This window comes from Schistocerca cancellata, chromosome 4, assembly GCF_023864275.1.
Source record: "Schistocerca cancellata isolate TAMUIC-IGC-003103 chromosome 4, iqSchCanc2.1, whole genome shotgun sequence".
In the NCBI taxonomy this organism is placed as follows: Eukaryota; Metazoa; Arthropoda; class Insecta; order Orthoptera; family Acrididae; genus Schistocerca; species Schistocerca cancellata.
This window is the reverse complement of record NC_064629.1, coordinates 499723573-499742008: the sequence shown is the minus strand read 5'-3', so window position 1 is coordinate 499742008 and position 18436 is coordinate 499723573. Positions and strand designations below refer to the sequence as shown.

The following is an 18436-nucleotide window of genomic DNA, read 5'->3' as shown; positions in this document are numbered from 1 at the left end:
CCAGCTAGCTACCACGGCATTGTTGTTCCCATGCCACGACTCGTCGTTGCTGATATCCGTGCCAAAGCTGCACGTAACCGCTGTTACATAGGTTGTCATGGTGTTCTGGCTGATCAGTGTAAGTGGCTACTTTCTGTGCAATGTGCTGTGAATAGAGTTAGTAGAAAAGAAGTAATAAATTATGACTTTATACATGGAGCGGCAAGTTTCTCACAGACTTCAGTGCTTTTGACGTCATATCTCCCGAACTAAATATCGTAGAATGATGTAATTTTTCTGAGAAATTTATTGGTATACAAGTATGTGAATGCGATCTGCAGAATGTGTAACGAATACAGTAAGTTGCATAGAAGTGTATAAAAGTCATGCTTCATGGTTTCATGCAGCAGTGTTACTGCATGAACAGCGAACATGTAGAAAGCGATAATCTTTCTTGCTTTCCTCATTGTGCGGAGGCTGTCAACGTGAAAAGTGTAAAGTTTATTACAAGTGTCTACGTGCTCCCATTCTGAAATACTGACTAAATTATGGATTTTCAGGCGTTGTGGGCTGCACTGCTTTCTCACCCCCACCCTCACCGCTTTGATAGACGGGTGATTCTTACCTCACAGTGATTCTTTCCACACAGTAAGTGTTATGTGTACCAAGTCTGGTTGAAATCGGTCCATTGTTTTAGGAGGGGATGTGGAATATATACGTATTGACTCAAGGAAACAACCTTATAAATAATTTGAACAATATGCATTTATTCAATAAAATATTGCACCACGTGCTCGAAACGACGATTGGTTATTCATGTCTCAGTAATGTTGGAAAAGAATGCAGCGTGCCATTTTGCCCACCGCCGCCATTACGCTTCACGTTGCTGCGCCTAACATTTCCATCTATTTAAAGTCTGTAAAATCTTGCAACCCACGGCTTGCACTTTTCAGAAACGAATTTTAAATACGAAATATGTAGCCACATCAATTGTTGTCGTCGAAGACTCTCAATAAGCACATATAAAATTTCACTTCAGAGCGTAGAGATGCTCGGATGCCCGCGTCCGCACCCTTTTCAAGCCTGCCTCCGAGTCACTCTCAGCGATACTTCGCTTGCTCGCTGCGCATCGCTGCACCGTCCTCCAGATAACGCGGAGCTAAAAACATAGTCTATCCCAACGCTGTCTCCCTTTACGTATATTTTTTCTTTGATATTAAATTAGCCTGAGATAGCTACAATCATTTTATATTACATAAATGTACGTTGCAAAAGCCCTAAATTAATAACAAATGATTTAGTCATCCATCCTCATTTAGATGATGTCACAGAGAACTGAGTTTCTGACTAGTCGACACATCTGTATCGATCTTCAAACAAAAATGGCTCTGAGCACTTTGGAACTTAACTTCTGAGATCATCAGTCCCCTTGAACTTAGAACTACTTAAACCTAACTAACTTAAGGACACCATACACATCCATGCCCGAGGCAGGATTCGAACCTGCGACCGTAGCGGTCGCGCAGTTCCAGACTGTATCGCCTAGAACCGCTCGGCCACTCCGGCCGGCTATCGATCTTCCACACTTCAGATAAAATACAAAAGATTTCTATAAATGTTCGCCACATTTCCCTCTGCTGCGTTACAACCTATTAAACTGAGAGTTCGGTAATAACCACTCCTGTCAGCACTTGCTTTCTTCGGGATTGGATTTATCGCGTTCTTCTTGAAGCCTGAGGGTATTTCGCCTGTCCCATGGATCTTACACAAATCGTGGAATAGTTTTGCCATGGCTGGCTCCTTCAAGGGTATCAGTCAGTAGTTCTGAGAGAATGTCGTATACTCCAAGGACTTTGTTTCGACTTAGGTACTCAATCCTCTGTCAAACTCTTCTCGTAGTAGCATATCTCCCATTGCATCTTCATCTGCTTCTCCCTCCCTTTCTGTCAGGTTGCTTCCAAGTTCACTCCTCTTGTATAAGCGCTCTGTATAGTCCTTCCACCTCCTAGCATTCCCTTCTTTGCTTAGTATTGGCTTATCATCTAAATTCTTGATATTATACTGTTGCCTGTCTGTTCTACAAAGGCCCCTCCAATTTTCTTGTAGGCGATATCTACCTTTCTTCACGTTGTACATGCTTCATTATTCTTGTTATTGTTGGCAAGCACGAAGACAAGCGGTACAATCTCTCGATGTGTGTGGCGTGCTCTAGCTTGCTGAAATGTTCGCCCAGGGAGGCTCACCAGGAAGGGCAACGAAACGTGGCGTAAAACGTCGTCGACGTGCCGCTGTGCTGTAAGAGTGCGGCGGTTGACAACCAAAGGGATCTTCCTATAAAATGAAATGGCACCTCAAACCATCACTCCTCGTTGTCGGGCCGTATTGGGGGCGACAATCATGGTGGTATCCCACCGCGTCTCCACACACGTCTTCGGTGTGGAATCTCACTAACTGGAGTAGAATTATGTTCGCTGGTGAGTCCCGCTATAAACTGAGCCCCTATGACGTGCTTGTCTTCCTGCTTTACAAACCCTACCTCGGCCAGCAAGGTAGCCATATCTCTCCCCAGTTGCTAACGTCTGGAGCATTACGAGCAGGGTACTCCAACGAGCTCAGGATTTGACGATGTAACTCACCAGTTAGATAGAATAGGCACTACATCCCTCGGAGGACATCCAAGAACTCTGTCAATCATTTCCTAGCTCAATAACTGCCCACATAAGGGCCAGAAGTGGACAAACGTGTTACTGACCTGCTCTATTTATGAATCTCGTTCTCTTGAATAACTCATCCATTTTTTCTGAACCTGTAATCATTTGTTTGTCTGTCCATGTATAGTACATTAAATTTATGGATTTCCATACTATTCAGATAAATTCTTCGTAGTATGTCTCATAGTGTATTTTAATACGGTTGCGACAAATAGATGTTATTTGGAATAAACTGTTAGTTACTTATGGACCCATAATGTTCAGCACCCTATCTGCAGCTGTGGTGTACAATCTCACAACGCTTTTCGCAGCATCGCAAATTTCTGCGCTGCTTACTTCGCTATGCTGGCGTTGCTGGTGTTGGTTTTCGTCAACAGCTGAAGCCGTCATTGTGATAGGTATTTATCGTAAAGGTTTTTCATGTCCCTCTGTTGTTATGAAAATTTTGTCATTACTGCTTCGAACAAAATCATTATTCTTGGAAGCTTATGAGATGCAGTTATATTAACTGAGCATTGTGGCAGAGATTGTTTTCTGTCACCAGAGCAATGACACTCGGAGTGATTAAACAATATAATACTGTGCTGACGGGGAGGAAACGAATGGCCAAGATGGTTGGCATAGAGCGCTTATTTGTTCCAACACTTCCGTGACCCATTGTGAAATTGCCGCAGGAAATTAATGAGGCACGAGGCAACTTCAAAAGAAATATGCCGTTCTTGTTTTAGTCGTCCTCTAGAGTCTCCAAAGCTCTTGTTTTCGCGTCATCGTAATATTCGGGAAGTTTCCCGCTATCATATATGACACCAAACAGTTAACTGAGGAGATTTTCAAAGAGTTTCTCTCAGTACCTCAACGCCGTCTGGTGGTTTTGTTTGTTTCACTTCTAACTTTAGCTTCCACAGCTATCGTTTCAGCGCGTGGCCGTTATCAAAAACAGTTTTTTGTTTGTGTTTTCCTCATTAGCCCCTGTCTTTATAAAAGCAAGGAAACACGTGTAGCGTCTTCGTTTCCTTTCTGCTGACAAGATGTCAGTATACTTTTCTGATTCATTTCCTTGCCAAGCTTCTTTTGCCACTTTTGTCTCTTCCATCATATAAAAGTACAGTTTCTACGCTCTGCTACTTTGCATTGAATAGCTAAAAAGTTTTTCTGATGGAGTAAAATTTCTGGGCGTGGGTTTGTTCCTGAGACAACGACATCATGTAACATGACATACTACTAAAAAGTAAAAAAATTCGAAACATGTGAAGAAACACGTTTTCTGACAGGGTTTTAGAGCACGTCACTTCTGTATTTAGACTTGTAAGAATCGGTTTAAAATAATGCACTAAGGTAGACAAATGCACAAACTCTGAAAGGAAATTTTTTATCCAACTATCTTTATCCATTGTCCAATTACGATAATTTAAAGTAGATCCGAATGTAGCCCGTGAAATTCACTGTTAATTGAACTGAATATGCGGAAAATGTTTAAAGTGATTCAAATAAAAAATGTATTCTTACGGTAAAACTGAAAACTTGTTTTCGAAAAATCTAGCTTCATTCGGATGCATTGCTGAATGTTCTCTGGTGTTGCTGGAACATTTTGCTAGGCAGCATTCTTGACTGGTTCCCACAGAAAAAAAATCCAGCAGTGTAAGGTCCGGAGATCGGGCAGGCCAACTAACTGGCCCACCACGTCCAATCCACCTATCAGGGTATTTATGGTCCAGGATTACTGCTCGTAAGGCGCTATGTGCAGGGCATCCGTCATACTGATACCATATGACTATTCTCTGTTTCATAGGTACTGCGTCTAGGAGAAAAGGAAGTTTGTGTCTTAAAAATGGGGCATATTGTCTACCATTTTGGTTGACACTTACAAAGAAAGATCCAATAAAGGTGTCTCCAATAATTCCGCACCAAACATTAGCGTTCCATGGACGTTGATGCTCTACCTGTTCGAGCCGTCGTGGATTGTTGATGGACCAATAATGCATATTTCCCATATTGACAATTCCTTTGTTGGAGAATGACGCCGCGTCGCTAGAAAGAACGCCTGAGAGGAAATTAGGATTAGTCAGAAGTTGTTGCTGAGCCCACTGACAAAACTGAATCCTGCTGTTGAAGTCATTTCCATGAATTCTTAGCGAAATGACCATGGTAAGGACAGAATATATAACGCTGCAGAATAGAATGGGCACTTGTTTTCGTCGTGTACTGACTTCAGTATACATGGCTACGGCAGTAAACACAGCGACCTCAGCAGCTTCGTCTGTTCGTGTTCTACGACGATTTCGAGACGCCGCATTTAAACTTCCTTTGTGCAGTAGAGTACAAAATAGACGTAACAAAATATGTTCTCTAACAGTATTGAACATAAAAATGCAAGTTACTAAATTATTTCCAGTCAACGTAACTTCGCAGCAGATCAGCAGCATTTCTACCTTATCGTTATGCGTGTACATCATACACCTTTAAACAACAAAAATTGTATTCACAATGTGTACTACCGCCATGCAGTTACTAAGTTACACTGCTGCAGGACTACACTGGTATTCAGTGTACTGTCCGCTAAAGCAACAACAAATGTGGTGCGGCGGAGGGAGGGGGTATAGGGGCAGAGGGGTACATGTGTTTACATGAGCCGCAAATCATACACAAAACCCACACCTCTACCACAGCACTACACTGGTACTTAATGTTTACAGTCAAGGCAGTAAACAGCTCGGTTTCTTCACAACGTGTGTAGTCTTCATAGTTTACACATCTACGTTTTATTGACAAAAATGATACAGTGTGAAATGTTATTGAATAGCTCTTGGGTAGAGTAAGTGTATCCTTAAATAAAATGTGCATCGTTCCATTTAAAAAATTCAGCCTTTACCCTATATCTCCTACATCTGTGGTGATACATAACACGTATACCCTCAGCAAGAACTACCCAGTGACGTTAAAAAATATTGGTTGAAACAATTTTTCATTTAACGCACCAGAAAACAGCTATTTTGGACAAACAAGGTAAAATGGCTCTGAGCACTATGGGACTCAACTGCTGTGGTCATAAGTCCCCTAGAACTTAGAAGTACTTAAACCTAACTAACCTAATGACATCACACACTTCCATGCCCAAGGCTGGATTCGAACCTGCGACCGTAGCGGTCGTGCGGTTCCAGACTGTAGCGCCTTTAACCGCTCGGCCACTTCGGCCGGCGACAAACAAGGTAAATTGGACACTATATATAATGTCCTAAATTATTTGACCCCAAATATATGGCTGTCAAATAGTTTTGAATATGTATTGAGACTGGTGGTCATCACTCGGAACAGGTTCTATTGTCCCAAGTTGTTGCTATGAGGAACGAGCCCAACGTTATGGTAGAACAATTACATATTTACTTTAGACCATAGTTTCTTACGTCAAAGTACTCATTGGTGGACCCTCTATCATTTATAAAATTTTCAATTAAAAATTTAGGGAAAATGCTGTAACTGAAAAGGTTAACACTTTCTATTACCAATAATGGTACTTACAATATGGAAGCAAATTGTAAGCGTAGATGACAGACGGAATAAGAAAATAAAACCGAAATAGAGTGGATACGAAAGAAGACACGCTGTTACCTGCACAGTTCTCATAAACGCGAAAACAATATTACTGTGATACTAACATTGTTATGTAGGGTGTCTCTCCTGTCATCTATAGTTTTACCATAACACTAAAGAAATGTTTGTAGTTGCCTTAACCCTAAGTGTTTGACCTGCACCAGATGCGGAAACACCACTCCTTTTTACATCTACATCTACATTTATACTCCGCAAGCCACCCAACGGTGTGTGGCGGAGGGCACTTTACGTGCCACTGTCATTACCTCCCTTCTCCCTTTTCTGTTCCAGTCGCGTATGGTTCGCGGGAAGAACGACTGTCTGAAAGCCCCCGTGCGCGTTCGAATCTCTCTAATTTTACATTCGTGATCTCCTCGGGTGGTATAAGTTGGGGGAAGCAATATATTCGATACCTCATCCAGAAACGCACCCTCTCGAAACATGGCGAGCAAGCTACACCGCGATGCAGAGCACCTCTCTTGCAGAGTCTGCCACTTGAGTTTGCTAAACGTCTCCGTAACGCTATCACGCTTACCAAATAACCCTGTGACGAAACGCGCCGCTCTTCTTTGGATCTTCTCTATCTCCTCCGTCAACCCGATCTGGTACGGATCCCACACTGACGAACAATACTCAAGTATAGGTCGAACGAGTGTTTTGTAAGCCACCTCCTTTGTTGATGGACTAAATTTTCTAAGGACTCCCCCAATGAATCTCAACCTGGTACCCGCCTTACCAACAATTAATTTTATATGATCATTCCACTTCAAATCGTTCCGCACGCATACTCCCACATATTTTACAGAAGTAACTGCTATCAGTGTTTGTTCCGCTATCATATAATCATACAATAAAGGATCCTTCTTTCTATGTATTCGCAATACATTACATTTGTCTATGTTAAGCGCCACTTGCCGCTCGCTGCACCAAGTGCCTATCCGCTGCAGATCTTCCTGCATTTCGCTACAATTTTCTAATACTGCAACTTCTCTGTATACTACAGCATCATCCGCGAAAAGGCGCGTGGAACTTCCGACAGTATCTACTAGGTCATTTATATATATTGTGAAAATCAATGGTCCCATAACACTCCCCTGTGGCACGCCAGAGGTTACTTTAACGTCTGTAGACGTCTCTCCATTGATAACAACATGCTGTGTTCTGTTTGCTAAAAACTCTTCAATCCAGCCACACAGCTGGTCTGATATTCCGTAGGCTCTTCCTTTGTTTATCAGGCGACAGTGCGGAACTGTATCGAACGCCTTCCAGAAGTCAAGGAAAATAGCATCTGCCTGGGAGCCTGTATCTAATATTTTCTGGGTTTCATGAACAAATAAAGCGAGTTGGGTCTCACACGATCGCTGTTTCCGGAATCCATGTTGATTTCTACAGAGTAGATTCTGGGTTTCCAAAAACGACATGGTACTCGAGAAAAAAACATGTTCTAAAATTCTACAATAGATCGACGTCAGAGATATAGGTCTATAGTTTTGCGCATCTGCTCGACGACCCTTCTTGAAGACTGGGACTATCCCGTCAGGTCCAGTGGACTTCCCTCTGTTGAGTGACTGCAGTTGATTTTCTATTCCTTGGACACTTATTTCGATGTCAGCCATTTTTTCGTTTGTGCGAGGATTTAGAGGAGGAACTGCAGTGCGGTCTTCCTCTGTGAAACAGCTTTGGAAAAAGGTGTTTAGTATTTCAGCTTTACGCGTGTCATCCTCTGTTTCAATGCCATCATCATCCCGGAGTGTCTGGATATCCTGTTTCTAGCCAGTTACTGATTTAACGTAAGACCAGATGTTCCTAGCATTTTCTGTCAAGTCGGTACATAGAATTTTACTTTCGAATTCACTGAACGCTTCATGCATAGCCCTCCTTACGCTAACTTTGACATCGTTTAGCTTCTGTTCGTCTGAGAGGTTTTGGCTGCGTTTAAACTTGGAGTGAAGCTCCCTTTGCTTTCGCAGTAGTTTCCTAACTTTGTTGTTGAACCACGGTGGGTTTTTCCCGTCGCTCACAGTTTTACTCGGCACGTTCCTGTCTAAAACGCATTTTACGATTGCCTTGAACTTTTTCCATAAACACTCAACATTGTCAGTGTCGGAACAGAAATTTTCGTTTTGATCTGTTAGGTAGTCTGAAATCTGCCTTCTATTACTCTTGCTAAACCTTCCTCCATTTTTTTATATTCCTATTAACTTGCATATTCAGGGATGCTGCAACCTCCTTATGATCACTGATTCCCTGTTCTGCAGTTACAGAGTCGAAAAGTTCGGGTCTGTTTGTTATCAGTAGGTCCAATATGTTATCTCCACGAGTCGGTTCTCTGTTTAATTGCTCGAGGTAATTTTCGGATAGTGCACTCAGTATAATGTCACTCGATGCTCTGTCCCTACCACCCGTTCTAAACATCTGAGTGTCCCAGTCTATATCTGGTAAATTGAAATCTCTACCTTAGACTATAACATGCTGAGAAAATTTATGTGAAATGTATTCCAAATTGCGACTGCTACGGTCGCAGGTTCGAATCCTGCCTCTGGCATGGATGTGTGTGATGTCCTTAGCTTAGTTAGGTTTAAGTAGTTCTAAGTTCTAGGGGACTGACGACCACAGCTGTTAAGTCCCATAGTGCTCAGAGCCATTTGAACCATTTTGTATTCCAAATTTTCTCTCAGTTGTTCTGCCACTAATGCTGCTGAGTCGGGAGGTCGGTAAAAGGAGCCAATTATTAACCTAGCTCGGTTGTTGAGTGTAACCTCCACCCATAATAATTCATAGGAACTTTCCACTTCTACTTCACTACAGGATAAACTACTACTAACAGCGACAAACACGCCACCACTGGTTGCATGCAATCTATCCTTTCGAAACACCGCCTGTGCCTTTGTAAAAATTTCGGCAGAATTTATCTCTGGCTTCAGCCAGCTTTCTGTACCTATAACGATTTCAGCTTCGGTGCTTTCTATCAGCGCTTGAAGTTCCGGTACTTTACCAATGCAGGTTTGACAGTTTACAATTACAATACCGATTGCTGCTTGGTCCCCGCATGTCCTGACTTTGCCCCGCCCCCTTTGAGGCTGTTGCCCTTTCTGTACTTGCCCGAGGCCATCTAACCTACAAAACCGCCCAGTCCACGCCACACAACCCTTGCTACCCGTGTAGCCGCTTGCTGCGTGTGGTGGACTCCTGACCTATCCAGCGGAACCCGAAACCCCACCACCCTATGGCGCAAGTCGAGGAATCTGCAGCCCACACGGTCGCAGAACCGTCTCAGCCTCTGATTCAGACCCTTCACTGTTGTTTAGGCGTAAATGTGAGGGTTGGAGAGTGTATAGGCACCCAACCATGGATGTATGAGCTCCGGACGCATCGTGTCGTCACTTGAGCACTTACCTTTTACTATCTGAGTCATCCTTGACACAACGACAAGAAAGATTTTGTTAGCTAGGTCATCAAATACACGCCTTTTCTCGGAGTCTGTTACAGCCACGTACAGATCGGATGCAAACGGGATGTTCTGTCTAGAGGTGCTAAATAATGTGCGGTGGAAGACAATGCGTTCTGGATTTCCTACGTCTCCGCGTTCGCAGAGGCGGTCTCTGCCTAAGCTTGAGTCGTTGAAAACCTTTGGGGTAATGACTGCGTTCTGAGAAAAGATGCCTCATATTAAAGTGATGTGGTGCATTTTCAGCTATTCCCTAATGTTCCTGAAGAGAGAGTAAACGGTTCAGCTGTTATGAATGATGTCCGAATGACTTTGTCAGACATCTAGCCCCAATTTTTTAACTGATGATCTTAATACTAATAACCCTCTGGGCGTTTTCTGTTTCTTTTCGTTAGCGCCAACAGTGCACCTCATAGTGTTGTCTATAGGGTATATTCCCAGAACTACACGTTATGACTTCTGTGCAGTGGTTCGGAATACTCTAAATAGTCTAACAAGCACACCCCTCTGTCCTCAGCACACAGATATTCTATGTTGTTCGACGCAGAGACGGTGAGCCCAAACGCTGTCTTTAAAACCGACTTTTCTTTCTTTGAGTCGCTAGTCTTCTGACGGGTTTGATGCGACCCACCACGTGTTTCTGTTGCGCTGCTAACTATCGCTATGAATATAGCACTGGCCACCTAAGTTGGTACGGTCAACGTACCGACACAGTCTAGTTGCAAAACGAAAACAGGTTTCGCCGTGCACCGCCAAGAGAATTACCATGACATCTTCTACACATCTACACACAGTGATCAGAAACAGTCTGCGAAGCTTGTAAGGGTGTTGCAGGGTAGGTTGTACTGAGGAGTAACTATTAAAAAAGATGTTAGATACGTTGCGCCGTTTCCAATTTAATTAGCACTGAAGTTAGCTAATCATGTCGTTGCTTACGCAAGTTCAAGCGGCCCGCTAGATACAATTAGTATCAGTTCTTCACGGAGAGTTGATGATAGCACACAAGACCGCTCAGCCTTTGGCTTGGGTTCGAACCTTACTACTGCCCCGTGTCCAATCTTTGAGTCGTTCTCTTGTTCGGTTCTAGGAAACCAAACGATAAACACGTTTGGTGACACCGACTCTGGCGGGGCGTTGAATTTGCGCGCTCAACGGCCCGATTGGCTAATTTAAATACTGATCAACCCGGAAACGTAGTTACTTACCGAATCTATTTTTCTTAACAATTATTTCTCAGTACAACCTTCCCTGCAGCACCCTTACAAGCTTTTCAGACTGTTTCTGACCATCCTGTGTATTTAACTCCACTGTGCTTCTCTAGCTGTATGCGAAAGGTAATCTCAGTAATTACTGCAGGGGATCGATGACCGTAGCAGTCTGGTCCCTTTAATCCCACAAACTAACCAATTACTGCAGGGATTGTGGTATGGTTATCACTAACATATGGACAGTTTCACGAGGAAGGTTGAAAGGTCTCTGTTGGATTCCTTTCATGTTCATTTTTGAAATCTGTTGTCATTTACGGCATAAATTTCCTCTTCTAAATTTACTGTGGTGTTTCTGAGTATCTGGGAAGGGACTGAGCAGTGAAACGTGTTACTTTTACACATAAACAAGAACGATCTGTCACACTACTACACTTTAAAACACAGTTTATATGTAATTCATGTCACACAGTCTCATACGGAACCTACATCCGCTTTCTTTTATATACTGTGTATGATAAGATACTGTCATCCCCCTTCAATTCTGTGTGAGAGGATGAATGAGCAAATGTATTTCTAGTTGCTTGCTTGAGGGTAGCAGACAAGCCTGTCTGCTAGAGAACAGTAGGACCAACTTCGGAACAGGTAGCTACGCTTTCTAAAAGCAAAGAGGTTTCTATCCTTAGTATTGTCCTGTCCGTCCCTTGTCATGTTGGTATAGGAAGCTGCCCCTCTGGCCACTTCGGTTTGTATTTGTGAGCCACCCTCAGGAAGGGACCAGGTCAGTCGGTCCGTGGCGAGCGTCTGAAGTGGTAAGATCTCCGGCTAAGCGCGTCCCTGCTAAGTCCGTAGGACAATGGATTTCTTAAGTTCAGCCTAACTGAAAATTTAATCACCTTTTTTTCAGGTTTAGCTCTAAAAATATCTAATGTTATCTTAAATTGCAAAGCAGTGTGATTCGAGTGTACAGTTCAGAATATCTTCCAATAGTTGCTTTGTCACTACTTTGTGAGTAAAGTGGAACTACGTGTTGATCAGTAACTCTAACTAAGATCATCAATCTTAAATGCGAATGTTCGTGAGATTATAACGACTCGTCTTGACAATATGTTTCAATATAGCAACTTTTCTTTATGTTCAACCCACGTGGGGTGTACTTTGTGAGACCAGTACCACGTGCTTATACAATTGTTTGACCCATCAGGTTAATAGTAAGACGATAGTAACCAGTTCGAGGTTTTTCTTTTGTAAATTGCTTTTCGATCTAATTTATTTTAATTATCAAAATTATTCTGGAGTTACACTCTTTGTGTAAACCAAGTTGACCACGTGAAGCATGTGGTGTAATCATCAAAGTAGCCCTCAGCTATTCTTTTCGGGAAGATTTCACAGAGAGTTAGTATGAATTTAGTATACCAGTGTGTGGTAATTACATGACGGACAGGTTTGTGCTACGAACGTAACTTCTTTGGGTGAAAACTGAATCGGTTGGTAGTGGTTAATTTCCTCTTGCATATGTTTCAACGTTCTTCGTGTGTTATTTTATGAATGCAGTGTTGTATGCAGTCTCCCAATCTTGGCTCCATATTTGATGTGTTCCGTAAGATTACAATCTCACATTTTCACAATCCTAAATGAGGCACCAGTTTAGTTATGAATCAAGTTTAATATGCTGAAATTTCAATGATCAATGTTAAAATAAATTTCCAAATATAAACTGATTTATTTCTTTTTATTTAAATTCTCTTTATCTATATATATACCACCGGTTGTCGTATGACTATTAAAAGATTATAATTCATGTTAGTCTGGTTGGGAATTTGGTAAGCTAGAGTGATACCTGGTGAAACAGTTGCGCAGTAATGCAAGGTTAACTTCCCCAGACAGCTCACAGCTTTTAAACCGCTTTTATTGGCTATCAGCACCGCTTTCAGATCAAATCAATGCAGCAACGTTACAATGTTTGTATGTGTAGTTTACAGATATTTCGTGCAAACTGGCTGACCTGAAACGAATGGAAATCTCTCGCCGAGTTATTGTGTTCGTTTGTAAAGGCGAATGTCAGAGATACTTACCGCTACTCGTGCGGGGCCGGAGCGGGCTGCTAGTTGATTCGAAAACTAATATTGTGGAGAAATATATATATATATATATATATATATATATATATATATATATATATATATATATATATATTACTCATGCAAATATAGAGAGCATGGTGGAAGGCAAATCATGTCAATAGTGTCGATTTACTGTAATATTCCTATGCCTATCAATGAGCTGAACACACCCTACTCACTCACTTCTCATGATCTTTGCACGAGATATACTAGGGTTGCAGCGGAGTTTCCAATTCGATTTTACAGAGAGTACTCTACTGCATTGGCTCCTTACTTAGCTTGCATTTATCGCGAATCTCTTGCCCAACGTAAGGTCCCGAGCGACTGGAAAAAAGCGCAGGTGACGCCTGTATATAAGAAGGGTAGAAGGACGGATTCTCAAAATTACAGACAAATATCCTTAACATCGGTTTGTTGATTCTCGAACATATTCTCAGTTCGAATATAATGAATTTCCTTGAGACAGAGAAGACGCTGTCCATGCATGAGCACGGCTTTCGAAAGCATCGCTCCTGCGAAACGCAACTCGCCCTTTTTTCACATATCTTGCGAACCATGGATGGAGGGTATCAGACGGATGCCATATTCCTTGACTTTCGGAAAGCGTTTGACTCGGTGCCCCACTGCAGACTCCTAACTAAGGTACGAGCATATGGGATTGGTTCCCAAGTATGTGAGTGGCTCGAAGCCTTCTTAAGTAATAGAACCCAGCCGTTGTCCTCGATGGTGAGCGTTCATCGGAGGTGAGAGTGTCATCTGGAGTGCCCCAGGGAAGTGTGGTAGGTCCGCTGTTGTTTTCTATCTGCATAAATGATCTTTTGGATAGGGTGGATAGCCATGTGCGGCTGTTTGCTGATGATGCTGTGGTGTACGGGAAGGTGTCGTCGTTGAGTGACTGTAGGAGGATACAAGACGACTTGGACAGGATTTGTGATTGGTGTAAAGAATGGCAGCTAACTCTAAATATAGATAAATGTGAATTAATGCAGATGAATAGGAAAAAGAATCCTGTAATGTTTGAATACTCCATTAGTAGTGTAGCGCTTGACACAGTCACGTCGATTTAATATTTGGGCGTAACATTGCAGAGTGATATGAAGTGGGACAAGCATGTAATGGCAGTTGTGGGGAAGGCGGATAGTCATCTTCGGTTCATTGGTAGAATTTTGGGAAGATGTGGTTCATCTGTAAAGGAGACCGCTTATAAAACACTAATATGACCTATTCTTGAGTACTGCTCGAACGTTTGGGATCCCTATCAGTTCGGATTGAGGGAGGACATAGAAGCAATTCAGAGGCGGGCTGCTAGATTTGTTACTGGTAGGTATGATCATCACGCGAGTGTTACGGGAATGCTTTAGGAACTCGGGAGGGAGTCTCTAGAGAAAAGGAGGCGCTCTTTTCGTGAATCGCTACTGAGGAAATTTAGAGAACCAGCATTTGAGGCTGACTGCAGCACAATTTTACTGCCGCCAACTTACATTTCGCGGAAAGACCACAAAGATAAGATAAGAGAGATTAGGGCTCGTACAGAGGCATATAGGCAGTCATTTTTCCCTCGTTCTGTTTGGGAGTGGAACAGGGAGAGCAGGTGCTATTTGTGGTACGAGGTACTCTCCGCCACGCACCGTATGGTGGATTGCGGAGTATGTATGTAGATGTAGATGTAGATGTAGATGTAGATGTAGAGTTTTTACACAGTCTTCTTCTAATAGAGGTTCCCTAAATTTATCGAACAGGGTTTCGCGAGGACTAAGTCGTCTTTTTTCCAAAGATTCTCATTTTAAGTCCCCATACAATAGTGTTACACTTTCAGCCTGTTACTATTCTAGCAACCCGTCTCTGACCTAATAGACTGTTTATGGTCATAACTCCTCTTGCATAAAAAACCTGGTACAGTATCTTACAATTGATCGCACTACGGTTTTGCAAAAAATGGCTCTGAGTACTATGGGACTTAACTGCTGTGGGCATCAGTCCCATAGAACTTAGAACTACTTAAACCTAACTAACCTAAGGACATCACACACATCCATGCCCGAGGCAGGATTCGAACCTGCGACCGGAGCGGTCAAGCGGTTCCAGACTGAAGCGCCTAGACCGCACGGCCACACCGGCCGGCACGGTTTTGCATGCAATTTTCTTTTCAGGTGCACTGTACTTTCACAGAACTCTTCTAACAAATCAAAAGCCTTCCACTTGCTTTCCCTGATGCTGATTTTATGTGATTGTTCCATTTCTTATCATTTGTTAAGGCCCTCCACTATCGCGGCAGGTGACTTGTTATTCATGTACTGAGACTCGTCTGTCACGAATGGTCGTTTACATGTCGGTGCCATATTGCGTCTATTGTGTTTGCCGTTTGCAATGTATTTTGGTACCATCAACGTGAAAGGGAGCTAATGAGGATCGGTCCTTCATGTAAAAAGTCTCAGAATACTACAAAAAATTATGTACTTTCAATGATAATAGATATGAAACTTCCAGGCAGATTAAAACTGTGTGCTGGACTGAGACTCCAACTCGGGACCTTTGCTTTTCCTCGGCATGTGGTCTACTCACTGAGCCACCCAAGCACAACTGCCAACCCGTCCTCACAGCTTTACAACCGCCAGTACCTCGTGTCCTACCTTCCATACTTCACAGAAGATCTCCTGCGAAACTTGCGGCACTATCACTCCTGGAGTTGAGTATATTGCGGAAAAATGACTGAGATACAACCTGGGGGATGTGAAATTTTCCCTCTGCAGTTGAGTTGGTAGCAAATAAGTACAAAATTGAAACGTCATGCTTAAGGCTAAAGTTTTATTACGTGAAGAGCGAAAGTGTAATAGCCCTCCGAAAAACAGTTTCGTAAAGTTATGGAATTACGATGGCGTGCTGAAAAGTAATGCCTCCATTTTTTTGTGAAAACTCTTAAGGATTTTAAAATAACACGGAAGTTATTAACATTCTAGATCTTTATTCTTCGTGGCTACATATTTATCTCTCAACATAGTCATCCTGGTGACCCAACACATTTTTCCCAACGAGAGACCAGTTTGTTGATACCCTCACTGTAGAATGTTTGACCCTCTTCACGGAGCCAAAGCCTCACCTCTGCTTGCACCGCTTCATCACTATCAAAGTGAAGTCCTCATAGGCGTTCTTCAAGTTTTGGAAAAAGGATGAAACTCGGATGTATCCAAGTCGGGACTGTGTAGAGGATGATCTATGACAATGAACGCTTGGCGTCGATTTGTTGCAGATGTCACAGCGCTCGTGTGTGATCCCGCAATGTCATACTGAAGCAGAGGGTGCTCCATGTGCTGAGTTACAACATGCTGTGTTCCGCACACTGTCGTAGTTACGTTACACACCACCATGTAAGACGTTACAGTTTGGAGCCCTATAGCGGCAACTGACTGCAAATATGTAGACAAGAAGAATAAAGGTGTAAAACGTTAATAACGTTTGTTTTATTTAAAAAGATTTGAGAGTATTCACATAAAAAGTTCAGAGGCATTACTTTTCAGCACACCCTCGCATGTGTAAAGTTTGTTGGAATTCGGTAATGGTCTAATTTTCAGGTACTGGACGAGTATAGCATGGGTAATTTATGAGCCGTGAATTACGCTGCCTCAAGACATACACGGTATCTAACGGTAATACTTGTCTTATTGTGTTAAATCTTTAACAAAAGATCATTGCTTTTAGTGAGTAGATTATGACAACGTTTTAAAATTTTCGATGAAATTATTGCAAACTAAATTTGTATTGCACTGAAACACCTGTTAAATAGAGAACTTACAACTGGAACCGTGCACCGCAGAATCCGTTATGTAATACAGATTGCTTATTCTGGCTAAGAAAAGAAAAGAAAAGTGGAAGAATAGGGTTCAACGTCCTGCCGACATCGATGTCATTAGAGACAGAGCGGAACACACGCTCTGAATGTTTCAAGGATGGGGAAGGAAATCGGCTGGGGTGTGCCTTTTCACAGAAACCATCCCGGCTTTTGCCTGGAGTTGAGTTGTATAACTACCACAGGCTACCGTAAGTAAACGAAGACTACGGCAGCTTTTTCAATAGCCTTTGCTCAGTTTATATCCTACTCGCGTTACCTGTACGTTAGGTGTGTTACATTCATATCGGGCGTTACCTCATTTCGATAGCTTTGGTTGCGTATGCGTTAAGGGGAGTTGGAACGCCCTATCTCGACAATGTTAAATTTAGTGACTTGGCTTCCCTGTATTTCAGGAACCACTGTAGCCATTGACATGAAACTTTTACGTGACATTAAACTGTATGTTATGAGTCTACTTGACTACAATAATTGCATTTCGACGTCTGCTTTCGGGAATACAGTTTTTTAACAACAAAATTAAAATTTTGTGTACTTTTTTGTACGTTATCCTATATAATTTTAATTATACATAAAATTATGTTCTTCTTTTAGTTCAGTAGACCCATGATATGTATGTTATTACTACCTGAAAATTTGAATACTCTACTCGAAGTGGTTTCTGAGATTTACAGAAAAATGCAACAGTAAACGTAAATTTTCAGAAACGGCTTCTAAAATTTCAAAAGCCTGTAACTCACATAATATATGCTTAATTTATTTTATTTTCATTCACTCAGAAGCACCCTGCACCACACTTCATCTTTTTCCAAGTTTTTTTCTTCTTTTCTTCTTTCTGGACTCCTTAGTGGCCAACTGTGCTGCATACTCTGCTGTATCAATGCGAACCTTGTCCATCCGTTCAAGTTCTCTAATGCAGTTTTCTCCAGGATTAATTCCCATATTCTGTAGCATTTTAACCCTACCAATATTGCCATCATCAAAAACAATAACAGCATCACTGACCCCCCCCCCCCCCCCACTTTAGTGTCTTCATTCCAACAAAAACATTTTTTGGTAAGCGAGTCCATATAGGATTATTCAACGACTCATTGGGATTCTGAGTCTAACCATTTGAGTGTTCTTCATTAATTCAGGATTTCCCAGGTCCCTGTAAATAGGTTTTATGATATCCATGACTGCTGCTGTGATGGAATGTTTATGGCTGTATGAACTGTTTGAGTACTGGGCATTGCGGTAATTGAACCATGAATGAGGTCCAGGAGGGCAAAGGTGGTTTTTCATCAGTTGACAGTCTGTGGAAGAAGGTAGCACATATTGTCTGCTTCATTTTCAACAAATCCTCAGTATTATTTCTAATACAATAATACTGCAGTAGTTCATCAATCATTTCGTCTGTCACCCTGCCTCTTATTGTTTTACCATCAGGAAGTTTCTTGTCTTTTTTTCAAATTCCTCAACCTGGTGCCCATCCCCTTCTGGACAAGACCAACCCATAACACAACAATCCACAGACTTCTATTTAAAAATTACCGATT

The 18436-nt window shown here is 42.1% G+C and overlaps 1 protein-coding gene across 1 annotated transcript in view; it reads left to right on the top strand.

Annotated features, from left to right (window-relative positions):
- The window catches only part of LOC126184288 (uncharacterized), a 480787-nt gene that overhangs the window by 461014 nt on the left and 1337 nt on the right, over nt 1–18436 (top strand). The window lies entirely within an intron of this gene.